At 41.3% G+C, this 18,629-nt stretch overlaps 1 protein-coding gene across 1 annotated transcript in view; it reads right to left on the bottom strand.

Annotated features, from left to right (window-relative positions):
* GLT8D2 (glycosyltransferase 8 domain containing 2) overlaps positions 1-18,176 on the bottom strand; it is a 42,655-nt gene extending 24,479 nt beyond the window's left edge. The window contains exon 1 of the mRNA XM_027541938.1: positions 17,864-18,176. The gene's annotated coding sequence lies outside the window, so the exon portion shown is untranslated. The remainder of the gene's footprint in view (positions 1-17,863) is intronic.
* Positions 18,177-18,629: the final 453 nt, after the last annotated feature.

Below are 18,629 nucleotides of genomic sequence, written 5' to 3'. Positions count from 1 at the left end.
AGGGATGGGATGGGGAGGGAGGTGGGAGGAGGGTTCAGGATGGGGGACACATGTACACCCATGGCTGATTCATGTCAATGTATGGCAAAAACCACCACAATATTGTAAAGCAATTAGCCTCCAAATAAATAACTAAAGAAAGAAAGAAAGAAAGAACAGCCATGTGAGTTCCCTGGGTTAGCAGGTCAGATGGCACTAACTAAAAGAAATGTCACATAAGAAAGTTTCCTTGATATAAACTATCAATTCCATGCCTTTTCCTCTGCTATCATAACTTCCTTCCTTTGATAAGGATGCTCCTACATCTTTAGGAAACAGTAAGAAAACAGAACCATCCTTAGAGGAGTACACTTTACACCCCATTCAATCATTCATTCAGTAAACATTTACTGAGATCCTACTAAAAGTCCAGCACTGTGCTATGTCCTGGGGATGCAATAATGAACAAACTAGTCCTGGTCCCTAACATCATGAAGCTATATTCAGTGGGAAAAACAGATATTAAAATGTAACAAACAAAATACTTATCAGTAGATTATGACTGAAATAATTAGACATAAAGGAAACAACAGAGCTGCTGGAATAAAGATGAATAGAGGTAGGGAAGCATCTTGAAGACAAATCAGGAAAAGCCTTGAGGAGATGACATTTGATCAGGAGAAAGAGCAGGAGCCAGTGGAGAGAATGCAGAAGAGCATACCAGGCAAAGGGAACAGCAAGTGCAAAGGCCCTGGGGCTGAGGATCCTAAGTATCACAAGAGGCTCAGTGTAGCTGGAACATAGCGGACTAAGGGAAAGACTGGCCAGAAGAGGCTGAAGACAAACTGTGGGGGTCAGTAAAGGAGTATGGATTTTATTTTAAGTGCATGTAGCCCCCTTCATCCACCTTTGTCTTCCTTAAATCCCTAAAGTAATGTTTTTCAAACATTCCCACAGAGATTCTTATGATAAAGGAAAGCAGACACTCAAAGTCATCCACAGTGAGTTGAAAATATCTAACAAGTTTCTTGCTTTACCTTTAAATTCATGTCAACTGTTACAAAAATATCTGAAAAAATAGTTCCTTTCATTGTCAGAAGAGCTCTTTTTGGGAAGAAAACTTTTCATTGTGAAATCCAGGTTTTCTATGCATGGATGAATGGATAGAGGTAAGAGAAGAAGAAAGCTAAGAGTAAATGATGAGCTGGAATCTGGTGGTTTGGCCACAGCCCCAGAAGAACAGCATATAAGGTGGAGAAAGGTCCTGGGACAGGAGCTGTCAACCACCCATTAGAACTTACTAAACAACACATTTCTAAATAACCAACAGGTTACTGAAGAAATCAAAAGGGAAATCAAAAAATTTCTAGAAACAAATGACAATGAAAACACAACTCAAAACCTATGGGATGCAGCAAAAGCAGTTCTAAGAGGGAAGTGTATAGCAATACAATCCTACCTCAAGAAACAAGAAAAACATCAAATAGACAACCTAACTTTATACCTAAAACAACTGGAAAAAGAAGAAAAAAAAAAACCCCAAAATTAATGGAAGGAAAATCATAAAGATCCAAGCAGAAATAAATGAAAAAGAAATGAAAGAAATAATAGAAAAGATTAATAAAACTAAAAGCTATTTCTTTGAGAAGATAAACAAAATTGACAAACCCTTAGCCAGACTCATCAAGAACAAAAGAGAGAGGAATGAAATCAACAAAATTAGAAATGAAAAAGAAGAGGTTACAACAGACAATGCAGAAATTTAAAGGATTATGAGACTATTATGAACAACTATATGACAATAAAATGGAAAACCTGGAAGAAATGGACAGATTCTTATATAAGTTCAATCTTCCAAGACTGAACCAGGAAGAAATAAAAATTATGAACAACCCAAGTACAAGCACTGAAATTGAAGCTGTGATCAAAAATCTCCCAAAAAGCAAAAGCACAGGACCAGATGGTTTCACAGGAGAATTTTATCAAACATTTAGAGAAGGGCTAATGCCTATCCTTCTAAGTCTCTTTCAAAAAATTGCAGAGGAACACTTCCAAACTCATTCTATGAGGCCACCATCACCCTGATACTAAAACCAGACAAAGACAACACAAAATAAGAAAACTACAGGCCAATATCACTGATGAACATAGATGCAAAAATCCTCAACAAAATTTTAGCAAACAGAATTCAGCAACACATCAAAAAGCTCATACACCATGATCAAGTTGGGTTTATTCCAGGGATGCAAGGATTCTTCAATATACACAAATCAATCAATGTGTTACATCATATTAACAAATTGAAAGATAAAAACCATATGATCATCTCAATAGATGCAGAAAAGGCCTTTGACAAAATTCAGCACCTATTTATGATTCAGTTCACTTCAGTCGCTCAGTCGTGTCCGACTCTTTGCGACCCCATAAATCGCAGCACCCCAGGCCTCCCTGTCCATCACCAACTCCTGAAGTTCACTCAGACTCACGTCCATCGAGTCAGTGATGCCATCCAGCCATCTCATCCTCTGTCGTCCCCTTTTCCTCCTGCCCCCGATCCCTCCCAGCATCAGAGTCTTTTCCAATGAGTCAACTCTTCACATGAGGTGGCCAAAGTACTGGAGTTTCAGCTTTAGCATCCTTCCTTCCAAAGAAATCCCAGGGCTGATCTCCTTCAGAATGGACTGGTTGGATCTCCTTGTAGTCCAAGGGACTCTCAAGAGTCTTCTCCAACACCACAGTTCAAAAGCATCAATTCTTCAGCACTCAGCCTTCTTCACAGTCCAACTCTCACATCCATACATGGCCACAGGAAAAACCATAGCCTTGACTAGATGGACCTTTGTTGGCAAAGTAATGTCTCTGCTTTTGAATATGCTATCTAGGTTGCTCATAACTTTCCTTCCAAGGAGTAAACGTCTTTTAATTTCATGGCTGTAATCACCATCTGCAGTGATTTTGGAGCCCAAAAAAATAAAGTCTGACACTGTTTCCACTGTTTCCCCATCTATTTCCCATGAAGTGATGGGACCGGATGCCATGATCTTCATTTTCTGAATGTTGAGCTTTAAGCCAACTTTTTCACTCTCCACTTTCACTTTCATCAAGAGGCTTTTTAGTTCCTCTTCACTTTCTGCCATAAGGGTGGTGTCATCTGCATATCTGAGGTTGTTGATATTTCTCCCAGCAATCTTGATTCCAGCTTGTGTTTCTTCCAGTCCAGCATTTCTCATGATGTACTCTGCATAGAAGTTAAATAAGCAGGGTGACAATATACAGCCTTGACGTACTCCTTTTCCTATTTGGAACCAGTCTGTTGTTCCATGTCCAGTTCTAACTGTTGCTTGCTGACATGCATACAGATTTCTCAAGAAAACTCTGCAAAAAATGGGCATAGAAGGAACCTACCTCAACATAGTAAAGGCCATATATGATAAGCCTACAGCAAACATTATTCTCAATGGTGAAAAACTGAAAGCATTCCTCCTAAGATCAGGAACAAGATAAGGGTATCCACTTCCACCACTATTATTCAACATAGTTCTAGAAATCCTAGCTACAGCAATCAGAGAAGAAAAAGAAATAAAAGGAATCTGGATCAGAAAAGAAGAAGTAAAGCTCTCACTGTTTGCAGATGATATGATACTGTACATAGAAAACCCTAAAGATAGTATCAGAAAATTGCTAGAGCTACTCAGTGAATTCAGCAAAGTTGCAGAATACAAAAGCAATACACATAAATCACTTGCATTTCTATACACTAACAATGAAAAATCAGAAAGAGAAATGAAGGAATCAATTACATTCACCACGCAACAAAAAGAATTAAATATCTAGGAATAAACTTACCTAAGGAGACAAAAGAACTTTATACAGAAAATGATAAGACACTGATGAAAGAAATGAAAGATGACATAAACAGAGAGATAGTCAATCTTCCTGGGTAGGAAGAGTCAATATTGTGAAAATGACTATACTATCAAATGCAATCTACAGATTCAATGTGATCAAATTACCAATGGCATTTTTCACAGAACTAGAACAAAAAATTTTACAATTCATATGGAAACACAAAAGACCCCAAATAGCCAAAGCAGTTTTGAGAAAGAAGAATGGAGCTGGAGGAATCAACCTTCCTGACTTCAGATTATACTACAAAGCTACAGTCATCAAAACAGTATGATACTGGCACAAAAACAACAATATAGACCAATGGAACAAGATAGAAAGCCCAGAAATAAATCCATGCACCTATGGGTACCTTATTTTTGACAAGGGAGGCAAGAATACACAATGGGGCAAAGACAGCCTCTTCAATAAATGGTGATGGGAAAACTGGACAGCTACATGTAAAAGAATGAAATTAGAACACTTCCTAACACCATACACAAAGATAAACTCAAAATGGACTAAAGACCTAAATGTAAGACCAGAAACTATAAAACTCTTAGAGGAAAACGTAGGCAAAACACTCGATGACATAAATCAAAGCAAGATCCTCTATTACCCACCTCCTAGAGTGATGGAAATAAAAACAAAAGTAAACAAGTGGGACCTGATTAAACTTAAAAGCTTCTGCACAGCAAATGACACTATAAGCAAGGTGAAAAGACAACCCTCAGAATGGGAAGAAATAATAGCAAATGAAACAACTGACAAAGGATTAATTTCCAAAATATACAAGCAGCTCATACAACTCAATACCAGGAAAACAAACAACCCAATCAAAAAGTGGGGAAAAGACCTAAACAGACATTTCTCTAAAGAAGACACAGAGATGGCTAACAAACACATGAAAAGATGCTCAACATTGCTCATTATTAGAGAAATGCAAATCAAAACCGCAATGAGATGTCACCTCACACCAGTCAGAATGGCCATCACCAAAAAATCTACAAACAATAAGTGCTGGAGAGGGTGTGGAGAAAAGGGAACGCTCTTGCACTGTTGGTGGGAGTGTAAACTGATACAGCCACTATGGAAGACGGTATGGAGATTTTTTAAAAACCAGGAATAAAACCACCATATGACCCAGCAATCCCACTCCTAGGCATATACCCTGAGGAAACTAAAATTGAAAAAGACATATGTATCCCATTGTTCATTGCAGCACTATTTACAATAGCCAGAACATGGAAGCAACCTAGATGTCCACTGACGGATGAATGGATGAAGAAGTTGTGGTACATATACACAATGGAATATTCAGTTCAGTTCAGTTCAGTAGCTCAGTGGTGTCTGACTCTTTGCAACCCTATGAATCACAGCACGCCAGGCCTCAGGAATGCATTTGAGTTAGTTCTGATGAGGTGGATGAATGAATCTAGAACCTGTTATACAGAGTGAAGTGAATCAGAAAAAGAAAGATAAATATTGTATTCTAACACACATATACATATATATATATATGGAATCTAGAAAAATGGTACTGAAAAATTTATTTACAGGGCAGCAATGAAGAAACAGACATAGAGAATAGACTTATGGACATGGGGAGAGGGGAGGAGAGGGTGAGAAGTATGGGAAGAGTAACACGGAAAAGTTACATTACCATATGTAAAATAGATAGCCAATGGGAATTTGCTGTATGACTCAGGAAACTCAAACAGGGGCTCTGTATCAACCTAGAGGGGTGGGGTGGGGAGGGAGATGGGAGTGAGGTTCAAAAGGGAGGGGATATATGTATACCTATGGCTGATTCATGTTGAGGTTTGACAGAAAACAAAAAATTCTGTAAAGCAATTATCCTTCAATTAAAAAATAAATTAACAGCAACAAAAAGAACTTCTTTCCCTGTACAGATGGGCTCTCAGGACTTTAAAAGAACTGGAATTTTCAATACTCAGTCTGCAGCCTCTGCCATGCTCTGCACCTTCTAATCCCCACCCTGCCTCCACACTGCTTTTCTCATGAATCTAAAGACACACGTTGCTGTATTTGAGAGGAATCAAGGGAAGAGGGCATGTTCTTTATTTTGAACATGGAGGGTGGGAGAGAGAAGCAACTGATCTATAAAGCTCTGTGGGTATTGGACAGGAGAATGGAAGCCGTCAAGGACTGGTATAAAGTTTGGAGGGAATATTGCATCGGGGAAAGGAGAGTTAATTTCCTCTGAATCGCCAAATCAATGGTAGATGGCTAGAATCTTAACCTTTTTTGACACAAATATCTCAGAAGTTTGGTGAATCCTACAGATCTCTTCCCAGGATATCTTTAAAAGCTTAAAAGGTACATTTTATTACAAAGAAAATCAATGATAAAATTTTAAAGCAAGCCCTCAGAATATTGGGGGAAAAAACATATTTGTGATCTACCAACAAACACACTTCTTTATTAAATAACAAGGAATATTAGCAGGTAGAATACTTACTGTAACTTGAGGTAGTGACGAACTTTTAAAAATGTGAGATATTTGTAACAAGTGTAATGTAATATGAAAACATCTGATTTATACTGATAATGAAGTCACAGGTACCACAATTTTTGTGGTTTGTTGCCTATATTCACAAGGGAAGGAAATGCTCAATTTTAAGGAGAGGTTAGTGAAATTAAAGATTCATTTTTTCTCATCTAAGTGCCTGAGAAAATGAAATGTATCTATGGACACTTTAAGCATCTGCACATTTTAGGTTAAAGATTACAGAATTTCTGGGGCTGATTCAATGGACAGCTAGGTTAAGATGTCAGAGAAAACTGACGTTTTTAATGTTTCACTTCATCTAGTAAAATTGCTTCTTTGGGAAGATTTGCCAGGTTTGTGCTGTAGCTTTTTGTAGCCCCAGACTCACAGAGTGTGTGTGTGTGTGTGTGTGTGTGTGTGTGTGTGTGTTTGTGTGTGTGTGGCAGGGAATGGGGGTGGGCTGGGGAGGAACTCGGGGGTGGGCTGTTGTGCACTGCAGAATGAGAAAGTGTCCCAGGCAAACAGTAGGAGAGGAGCAGGTTGATTCTCAAGGTGACTGCCAGGGGTGAGGAGCACAAATGAAAAAGAAAGCCCTCAAAGGAAGGCTGAAGGCATGCCAGAGACTGATCTGGGATAGGATTTGCCTGTTTTTCATAGCTGTACACTGCCGGGAGTAATTACAATATCTGTCTTTTCACAACTTCATATAGACCAGTGTTGAAACACCTGCCTCTCCACTGAACATTATAGAAAATAAAAAAGGGCCCAGGACACAAACAGAAGGAGACTTTTCACTTGGTAATCTTATAGGACTTACTAAATAACCAATATGGCTCTCAACACCAATCAATTAAAATGGGCAACACTGATGTCCCACTGGTCTGTTCTGACTGATAAACAGAAGCCTTGGCACCCATAGAATGTTGAATGACATAAACGCATTATCTACTCAGTCAAATAAATAGTTAAGTACAAGAGAAGCTAAACACACATGCACACACGCGCGCACGCACACACACACACACATACACACACAACAAAGAGTGGCTGTCACATCATCAACCATCCTTATCTTCTCCCAGAATAACTTCTTACTTCTTTTGCTTGAGACAAATGCATAGCAAATTCCAAGCCATCTATCAACTAGATATACTACAGGAACAATTTCTTTTAACAGGAGAGGCAACTACCTCTTCAAAGAATAAAGAATTGGCCTTATAAGAACTATTCTGCCAAGATACTTGAAATATGTTGACAAGGTCATTTCTTTGTAGTGTCCTAGATTTCCATAAATTTCCTATTGTCAACTTCCGTAATTAGAAAGAGCGTTTCACTCAGGGAAACACAACCAGTGACATATAATAAAATTCAGTATACTTGCTTTTTAAAAAAAAAAAAAGACTTCCTTCTTGTGACATGTCAGTGATTAAAGGCATATCAGATCAGCTTCAAAATTTGATTTGTTGATTTTTTTTCATGTTTAAATTTTTACTTATAGTAAAATTCACTTTTCTAGTTGTACCATTCTGTGATTCTTAACACATGCAGAAATTCTTGTGATAATCCCAGCAAATGCAATAAAGAACAATTCCAGCACCTCCAAGGAATTCCCCTGCATTGCCCTCTCGAAGATGAACTCAACCTGACACCTAGCCCCTGGTAACCTCTGATCTAGTCTCTGTCCCTATAGTTTTGCCATGTCCAGAACATCATATGAATGGAATCACACACTTTACAGTCTTTTGAGACTCTTCTTTAGTTAGTTATTTTTGGCTGTGCTGGGTCTTTGCTGCTGAGTGGGCTTTTTTCTAGTTGTGGCAATCGGGGGCTACTCTCTAGTGGCAGTGTGTGGGCTTCTCAATGCAGTGGCTTCTCTGGTTGCGGAACAAAGGCTTTAGGGCACAAGGGCTCAGTAGTTGCCACTCTCAGGCTCTAGAACACAGGTTCAGTAATTGTGGTGTACTGGCTTAGTTGCTCCACGGCATGCGGAATCTTCCCAGACCAGGGATCAAACCTGTGTCCCCTGCATTGACAGATGGATTCCCATCCACTGTACCACCAGGGAAGTCCCTGAAACTCTTCTTTTGCTTAGCAAGAGACATTTGGGATTCATACTTGCTGTTGTATGTATCCATAATTTGTTCCTTTTGATTTTTTTGGCCACACTCTGTGGCATGAGGGATCTTAGTTCCCTGACCAGGGATTGAACTCACACCCCCCTGCATTGAAAGTACAGGGTCCTAACCACTGGACCACCAAGAAAGTCCCTTTCTTATTTTTGAGTTTTGAGAGTTCTTTACATATTCTGGATACAAGTCTTTTCTTAGATATGTGATTTGCAAATACTTTCCTCCAGCAGATGGCTCTTCTTTTCAATCTTCTAATAACAAATTTTGCAAAGCAAAAGTTTTCAATATTGATGATGTCCATTTCATCAGTTTTTTTCTTTTTCATATCATGCTTTCAATGTCATATCTGAGAACTTCTAGTCTAACTCAAGGTCATGATGAGTTTCCCCTGCGTTTCCTTCTGAGAGTTTTATAGTTTTATATTTCCATTTTGAGTCTTTTTTTTTTATATGGCATGAGGTATAGGTGAAAGTTCATTTTTAATCATATAAATGTCCAGTTGCTCTGGGACCATTTGTTGAGAAGACTATCCTTTCCCTCGAATTGATTTTTTTTTCTTTAATGTTTAATTTGTCAAGGAGTTTGAATCTAAAGGATGACATGTGTTCTAAAGAAGATTTCTTATTCTCTCCTATGCGTTTTACAAGAATTGTAGATCTGGATAGCAATCAATGGCTAAAAAGTAACTTATATCATCAAATAAAGATTCAACATTTTCCAAGTACCACCAGACTTAAGGAGACAGGAAAAGGGCTGATATATCATTAAAAAGTTTCAACCAAACATTTCCCCAAATCCATTCTATCTTTGCACAATATTCTGGAGTATTTTATCTGTGCTCTGAAAATTCAAGAGAGCTAACAAACTCTCTGCTCTCAAAATATACCTCTTATAACTCTGCTTCCCGGTTGTCCCAGTTCCCCATTTATCTATATGATTATCATAATATCTTATATGTTCATTAGAAGAAGCAGTGGGCATTAAGAGAAGCAGAAGATAGCAGGGTAAGTTAGATGAAAAAACATGAAGTATAATCATTAGAATTTTAGATTTTAAAATTCATTTTAGCTTGGAAACCTAAAATTAAAATTTGTCACATATTCAATCATTTCTTTGCGGCATTTTCCAAGAGCTGAAAACTGATTTCATTTATCTTAAAAAAAAAAAAAAGAAGAAGAAGAGAAAGAAAAATAGCTAATTTGCCATAAATAACAATTTGTCTTGAAAACTCAAAGTTTATTTTAAAATTAAATTGATGCTTCTTAATTTTTCTCCTTCTAAGGAACTTCTGAACTTGATATTTGACCAGAGGTAACAGTTGGCAAACAAAGATTATTAACCTTTAGGAATTAGCAACATGACAGAGACACCCCAAGGGATGAAATCAGGAAAGGCAAGGTATCATAGTACTCCAGGGATTCCTTATGAACCAAAGTGTTTTGAGAACTTGTTGGCAGTGATCTGGGGAAATGCTTCAACGGGGATTTGATTCAAGCCTTTAATTCACTGTAAACAACTGGCTACAATGCCTCTTTCATTTTCCCGGGGTTCAGACTGCACACCCAGGAGCTCTGAGTGCATTGGCAATGGCCCTTTTCCTTTTCTCCTCATGAACTTGGGGAAGAATTGAGTCAAAAAGCACATTATTTATGATTGTTCTGAGACTGGTTTCAGGTACTTTTTATCCACCTACTATTTTAGATGATATGTGTTAAGCTAACTTTTTGAGGCATTGTCAACCTAACATGGTCTTTGACCACATGTCTGTTCCATTCCAAAGACCATCTAGTACCACGGGAGAGAATGAGAGGGAGGCCAGAAGGCTCTGGGCTCTGAATTCCTGAGGCCAGCTCCTCCCTGGATATCCCAGTCAGCCAACCCAATAAATTCCTGTCTTTTCCTTAAACAGCTTTGAAATGACGTTCCATTTCTTGCAAACAAGGATCCTTACAAATGCATTCCTTGTAACCAAAACAGTACGCACATTTAGAGAGAAGCTTGCAGGGGCCAGATGATAATAATAGGTACCATTTACAGAGCTTAATTTGCACCCAGATCTATGTTGACCATTTAGGTACATTATTATCTTTTTTAATTCTTATGAATAAACTTAGATGAATATATTACTAATTCCATTTTTCAAACGAGGAAACTGTGACTTAGAGAGAGTGACTTGCTCAAAATCACACAGCTAGTATATAAATGGTGTGACAGGGATTTGAAATTAGGGCTTTCTGACTTCAAAGCTGATGCTCTTTAACCACAGGACTCTAGAAGAGCTATTTTGGCTACCCCAAAGGCAGGGGAGGTGGGCTCCAGGTAACAGATGTCAATGTGTGTTGATGAAATTCACAGCTCCCAGGGAAGTTGGTCCACTTTCCCCTGAGTGCTCGGTTACTCTAACTACTGAGGTCATACATCTGAAAAGGGTGGTATCTTTTCCTGTCCAGCATGTTGTCAACTCTAAACTCTGTTTGAGATAAAATAAGAGGCTTTAGAAACCTGATATGGCACATCTAACTGCAAGGCACAGCAGTGGTGAGCCAAGGAAGGGAATTCCTGAAACAAATTCTTATAGGAAAACTTCTAAGGTGATTTTGAAATGCAAGGCTGAGAGGAGTTCTTGAGAAGGTTTCCAAGAAAAAACTTCTTTTGTTTACTTTTTAAAAAGAATATGAGATTGTTATAGAGATTCAGTACGCCTGATTGGCATCTTTCTCCCTCTCTTTACAATTTCATCTCATCTCTGACGGTGGCACATTCCATTTAAGCTGCTGTAAAGTGGTGTTTCCAATACTTGCAGGCCAAAGCGTTCTAATTAAGTAGGTGCCCAAGAGATGTTTGCATCTTTTAGAGAGGAGCTGATGGTGTGGATTTGGCAGAGGGAGCAGAAGTGTAAAGGGGTAGAAGAACAATGGGAGAGATCAGGGACGAGAGCTAGAGGGAACGGCTGCAGGATACCTTAAGAAGACACAGAGTAAGAAGCAGAGATCTGGGGCCAAGAGAAACTGGGGCAGAGGCTGAGAGAGCTCTTCTGAGCTAATATGGCCCCTGCCAGCAAGGCAATGCATCACAAGACTCATTCCTACATGGAAGAGGACCCGGTGCACGGCCGTGCAGACCACCTGCCAGCTCTCTCCCACTCTACACACATCCTGTGTGTAGCCTATGGAACCCCACACTTGCCTGCTTTCCCACCCACTGTGTGATCACTCATTCTCAGATTCTTCGGCTATTCCCTCATCTCCAGAACTTCTAAATGGTGGAACAACTCAAGACTCAATTTTTTATTTCTTCTCTCTCTAAACTCTTGCCTTAGGCAGTCTCACCCTGTTTCCTGGATTGAATGCATGCATGCTCAGTAGCTCAGTTTTGTCCGAGTCTTTGCAACCCTGTGGACTGTAAGCTCACCAGGCTCCTCTGTCCAAGGGATTCCCCAGGCAAGAATACTGGAGTGGGTTGCCATTTCCTTCTCCAGAGGATCTTCCCAACCCAGGAATTGAAACTGCGTCTCCTACGTCTCCTGCATTGGCAGGTGGATTCCTTACCACCTCACACCTGGGAAGCCCCTCCTGGCTTGAGATACCATTTACATGCTAATTACTCCCAAATTACTGCCTGCAGCCCATTTCTCTCATGTGGACTCCAGACTCCTAAAGCCAAGTGTCTCTGGGCATCTCCACTTGGAGGCATCCTCATGTCGAAATCTTAGCTCCTGATGTTTCCCCACCATCATCTTTCCCAACTCCATTCTTATAATTGCTCATGAAAATAAGCTTGGTTTTGTCCCTGACTCCTCTGTTTCTCCTTCCCTACAGATGGATTGACAACAAAGCCTGTCAGTTCCACCTTCAAAATACATCCAGAATCTTCACCACCTGTACTGCCTTCACCCTGGCCTGATCAGCATCATCACCTGTACTGTCTTCGCCCTGGCCTGATCAACATTATCCTTTGACAAGATGATACGGTCTTTGTCCCCCTTCAATTGATTATTTTTTATATTAGATTTCTGTTCAGAATTCTCCGAGGCCTCTCTATTTCTCTTAGAGTAGAAGCTGAAGTCCATACAGTGTCCTATAAGATCTCACCCGATCACACTGCCCTCCTTGCCAGACACTCTTCTGCCTCAGAGCCCCTTACACTCCTGGCACCTGGAATGATGTTCCCTTCACCCAGAACACTCCTCCCAGATATCCACATGGCCCACTTCTTCACTTTGCTCAGACTCAGGCAAAAACCCCCTAACCCCAGCAATACATGTATTACTTCGTATTTCCCCAATCAGGGATTGAATGCCCCCTGCATTGGGAGCACAGAGTCTTAACCACTGGCCTGCCAGGGAAGTCTATATTCTTCTCAGCAATGACCACCATCCAACATGCTGCCCATTTTTCACTGGCTTATTGTCTGTCTGCTGCCAACAGCAGGGGATTCCCTCGTAGCTCAATTGATAAAGAATCTGCCTGCAATGCAGGAGATCTGAGTTTGATTCCTGGGTCAGAAAGATCCCCTGGAGAAGGAAATGGCAACCCACTCCAGTATTCTTGCCTGTAGAATCGTGTGGACAGAGGAGCCTGGCAGGCTATAGTCCATGGGGTCACAAAAGTTGGACACCAACTTAGCAACTAAACCACCAACATCCAACGATAGGCTACAAGTTCCATAGATGTAGGGTATTTTGTCTGTTTTTGTTCATTGCCATATGCCCAGTACAAGTGACCAGAGATATAAACTCTCAAAAATATTTCTTCCTAGAGGGAGGGATAAGCAAGTGGCCCTCTCCTCCAGGAAGCTGCACAAGAACATCAAACATCATCTGTTCTCACCTGAAATCAGCAGCTGCCCCACAGAAGCTCCTTTGGTGTTCTCTGGGCATCCTCCTCTGCTTCCTCCCAATCCCTTATCCAACCAACCTCTGATTCTGACAGCTTCACCTCGTGTTTCTTAACCCCTCTCCTTTCTCTCCTGCCTCATCTCACTCATTAACTCTGCAGGAACTTCCCGCCTAGACTTTCTACATCTGGAATCTCTGCTCCCTCCCCTTCCCCAATCTATCACTGGTACAGCTGTCACAGTGACTATCTTTATTGTTTAATAATTATATCAAATTAATTGGAAACATACACTCAGCTTTAGTATCCTTATTTTTGTTTGATTTTCCTTTTCTTTATCACTTGAAACATTTCAAGTCTACAAAAAGCTGAAAGAATGAATTTTCATATACCCTACACCAAATTCACCAAGTGGTAACATGTTGCCATCTTTCCTTTCTCTCTTTCTCCCCACTTCCCGCCTCCCTCCTTACACACACATACACACACACACACACACGCACACACACACACACACACACATCTTCAGCCCTAAATACTTCATCATGCATCTCTTAAGGACAAGGACATCCTCCTGTATAATCACAACACCATTATCACACCTAAGAAAAATAAGAGAAAGGCCAGGAAGAAGACCCAAGCCCTCTGCTTTTATTCTTGGCCTTTCTCTTACCTTCACAACAAGGATGCCCAGAACTGTATCCTCTGCACCTCTGTAAGCTCTCCTAGGCTGAGTGACTTCTGTGTTGTGGTTTCTCTATAGTAACAGTCAAGCCTTGAACATTCAGAGCCCATAGGCCTGACTACAGGATGGCAAGAAAGAGGCAGCTGGGGTGTCACCTCACAGTCAGTGTTGGAAAGAGGGAATCCTTAGGAAAGGCCCTGAATGGTGGCAAGGAGGATCTTGCATGGGGAGTTGTTTACCAGATGCCAGACTTTGGGGCTGCGGCCAAATCTGGAAAGAATGTTTTGAGACCTGGCAGTTGCTAAGGGGATTAGCTCTGCCTTGGAAGAAAAGGCAAAACTGGGAAGGACTCCAGAAAAGTATTCCAAAAATCAGAGCCCATAAGTTTTATTTTACATGCCAACTCTAATCAGTTGGTAGGAGCTTTCAGAATTGATAAATGGAGATGGCGTCTAAAGCCATCACCAGACTCAGTAAAAGAAAGAAAGAGAGAGAGAGAAAAGAAGGAAGAAAGAAAGAGAAAGAGAGCACTGTGATTGATTAATAATGTCTGCCATGGGTTCAGGTAAAGAGTAATGGGAAAGGATCTGGGAATCAAAAGGAAGATAAAAGTGAGGGCTCCTAAAATGTACTTTTGAATGACTTAAATCCAGCAGAGCATATACCTGAGTGGAAACAACACAGGCTTTGTGACTTTGAATTCTGGTTCTGCCTCATTTCTTACTGTGTAATCTTGGGCAATTTACAAAACCCGATCTGTGAAATGGGACTGTTTTGCAGATTAGATGAAATAATGCATTACAAAGATAATTATTTACATAGTAATTTCCATGAACCAAACATTGTTCTAAGACCTTTGCATGTAAATTAATTTGATTCCCACAACAACCCTATAAGGTTATTCTTCCTAGTTTATCCCAGGAAACTGAATCTCAGAGAGGTTAAGAGAACTGCCAAGAAGATCTGTGATTTTACAGAATTCTATAAGACTCGACTCTGGAGTTCATAGGTGCATAAAACACAGTCAGTAGGGCACTTCAGCTTAAACCAGGCAGGCTACAGAATCATCAACAGGACAGGAGCATGGGTTCACTTGAAGAGAAGAAAAAGGACAAAACCAGGACTCAGGAATTTGACCTTCAACAAAACACCTCTGGCCCTTTTATGTTTTGCCGGAGCATGAAGGTCTTACTCCAGATCCACCAAAATACACAGGATAGGGAAGTCTTCATTTTGCAGAGGACCCATCCTGCTTTCTCCTGCATTGGATTCAAGCATTCCTTTACAACATGGCCTTAGATCAGGTGTCGACAAACTACAGCCAGATCCTGGCCATCACTGTTTGTTTTTTTCTAAATAATGTTTTGTGGGAACATAGCCAGGCTTTTTCTTTGATGTTGATGTTTGAAGTTTTTTCCATGGCCAATTCCACACTACTTCCGCAGAACAGAGCCATCATGATGGAGACCACCTGGCCTGCAAAGCCCCTTATATGGCCCTTTGCAACGAACGTTTGCTGATTCCTGCTGCCCACCTTAGGCCAGACTTTGTACATATGAATATGTTACGTATGACCAATCATCTTGGGTGTTCGCCAGGAGAGGTAGCAAGTAGGACATCCATAAGAGGAACCAAGATAAAAACAGGTGTGGGCAGAAGAAGATATTGCAAAGCTTCCCTGGAAGTCCAGGGGTTAACGCTCCAAGTGTCCATTGCAGGGGGCACAAGTTCAATACCTGGTCAAGGAACTAAGATCCCACATGCCATGTGGCATGGCCCAAAAATAAAAATTAAATTAAAAAAATAGTATATTGCAGAGTAATAACATGTTAAGCTATGTGATGTGATAAAATGGCTCGGCATCAACTGGGACCTTCAGTGTTAAACAAAGAAGCAGATTTCTGTGGAACTTCTTAGGACTTTTAGAATGCCATCACGACTTGAGCGTGCTGAGAGGAGGATATGGCTCACAGAACATATTTTCCTCATGGGACTATCTTCTTTGGAACATTCTTTGGCAGATGCTGAAATAAAAGAAGTCTTTAGAATCAAGCTCCCTGGGAACTAGGAATGAAATGGTGAAGGCTGTGGCTTGGTGAGCACATCTTTCTCTCATCAAGGGAAGAGGCAGGAGAACTAAAGAGAGGCAGAGTGGAAAAAAGAAGGAGAGGTGTTTGAAGAGAAGGAAGAACGTCGGGCCCTGGAGAGACAACTTGGGTGGATGTGAGGAACGTCTGGTGACTGGGCTATTAGGGGGAACCGTGTATCCAAAGTGGGGCTATGGCCCAGTGCAGGATGTGTGGTCACTTTCCCCGCCCCCAGCATCATCATCACTAGAGATGCACCACTAGAGAAGCTTCCCTCCCTCCCTGAGGGCTCAGTACTCTGCTGATCCTGCATTATGCCCTTCCAGACACAGTAAAGTAAAAGTGGTAGTCACTTGTCACTTGGCAAAGCCTTGGTGCTTCCCTGATGGCTCAGCTGGTAAAGAATCTGCCTGCAATGCAGGAGACCTGGATTTGATGCCTGGGTTGGGAAGATCCCCTAGAGAAGGGAATGACTACCAACTGCAGTATTCTTGCCTGGAGAATCCCATGGACAGAGTAGCCTGGCGGGCTATAGTCCATGAAGTCGCAAAGAGTCAGACATGACTGAGCGACTGCCAGTGCAGGAGACTCTGGAGACATGGGTTCAATCCCTGGGTCAGGGAATCCCTGGAATATATTCTTGCCTGGAAAATTCTACAAACAGAGGAACATGGACAGTGTGTGGGACCACAAAGAGTCGGACACAACTGAGAGACTGAGCACACAACACATTCACACATATGATGTCCCTTAATTCCTATTTTACAAATAAGAAGAGTCACCCAGAGTCAAAGCTTCTAAGTGGCAGTGCAAAGACTCATCTCTGTGAGTCAGACCCCAGAGCCCATGTTCTCACCACTGCCCTGCACAGCTCTGAGTTAGATAGAGACCCAGAATTCCATCATGCAGCATGCAAAAGCATTCCGTGTATGGATGCAACACCAAAACATTCGGAGGAAAAGACAAACAAACCAATGTCGCTTGGGAAATTTGGCTGCACAGGGCCAAACAGCTAGGGACTGCCTTTTCCACAGCACATTCAGATGTTTGGATATCATATTTTCTTCTTTTCCTTTTCCTCTTATATTAAGTATCCCTTCTTAAGTTATGTCATAAGTTACTTATCAGTTTTTATCAGGCTTAGCCAATGTATTATTCTTGCTCATAAAGTGAACATAAGAGGACATTTTTTGAACATTAAAAAGCATTTTTCAGCCTGAACACTATGACTACTGTATTTACAATAAGCCTTATTTAGATTTCATATGATTGCTAGTTCTTTGCGGGGGAAGTGGGGCGGTGCTTGGAGCCCTCAGAACAGCTTCCTAGGACGGATTCCGAAAACAAGATTCATAACTCAGTTAAATCTTTTGTGGCTCAGAAACATACCTGTCTTAAATGCTAGCATTTATCAAGTCCTAGCTAACCGATGATTTCCACACTGAAAATATGAGGAAAACAGTAAATCAACACTCTTTGGCGGGTAGGGAGATGGAGATAAATCCAGGTCTGGAAAAGCAATGCAGGATGTGAAAAACTTGCACACTATTTTGGATTTGCAGCAATGGCAAAAAAATGAAGCAGATTCCGCTGGCATGCTACAAACATCAGCTGGGGGCGCCTGAAGGTGGTTTGCATGGGACAGTCCACCTCAGATCTACTTTCTTGCGTCTACAGCAAAATGAAGGACAGCTGCCAGCAGGCCAGAGTGAAATAGACAGGCTGTCACCCTGTTGTAAATTTCTGTTTACCTGGTGAGCGGTGAGATCAGGATTCTGGGTTCCTCCGTCCAAAGAGCTGCAGGGCAGAGCGTTCAAATCGTAGCTGGCCCCAGGGTACTGCCCTTCATGGTGCTTCAGCTGCTTCTAAAATCCCATTGGAAATCTCAAAAGGCTGGAGAGCCTCGAGGCCAATATTCCGTTTCCAAGAGAGTCCTGCTCCCCCACTGCACCTCCCTTGCTTGCGTCGACTTTGGAGCGGGTCGGGTTTCTTCCACCCCTGCTCCAAGCAGCTGGGAATCCAGGCGCTGTGCTGGCCGAGTGAGGAGGCCTCTGAAACCACTTCCAGATGTGCTTGGCTGGCTGGCTCCGACGGGCCAGACTTCCTTTTGCAGCCTCCTCCGGCAGCCCGCAAATCATTTTGAAAACAAGGCTGCTCTGGAGGTAAAGATTCAAAACCGGAAAAAAGCAAATGCTTGGAGGGTGAATTTCCACCACACATTGGGGCTCAGGTACATGTTGAGAGGGCGAAAGTGAAGAAGTTAAGTGCATACCAATTTTAAGACTGTCTTCATGGCCACTAGCTTCACCTGAAATGCCCTTGTCATTAGAGTGCATTCGTGTCCAAGTCAACACCCAGATAACAACTGTGGTATCCTCTGCCAAGGCAATGATAGTGACAGAAAGTTTCTAGATGGTGTGTTTTGTGCCTGAACATGGAAAGGAATCAGGCAGTGCATCAGCCCCACCCAGTTATGTGCTGTTCTGTGTTCCTGCCATTTATTCTCAGAAACCCAGG

This window comes from Bos indicus x Bos taurus, chromosome 5, assembly GCF_003369695.1.
Source record: "Bos indicus x Bos taurus breed Angus x Brahman F1 hybrid chromosome 5, Bos_hybrid_MaternalHap_v2.0, whole genome shotgun sequence".
Classification (NCBI taxonomy): Eukaryota; Metazoa; Chordata; class Mammalia; order Artiodactyla; family Bovidae; genus Bos; species Bos indicus x Bos taurus.
Note: the sequence above shows the minus strand (reverse complement) of the source record. Positions and strands in the feature narration are given on the sequence as shown.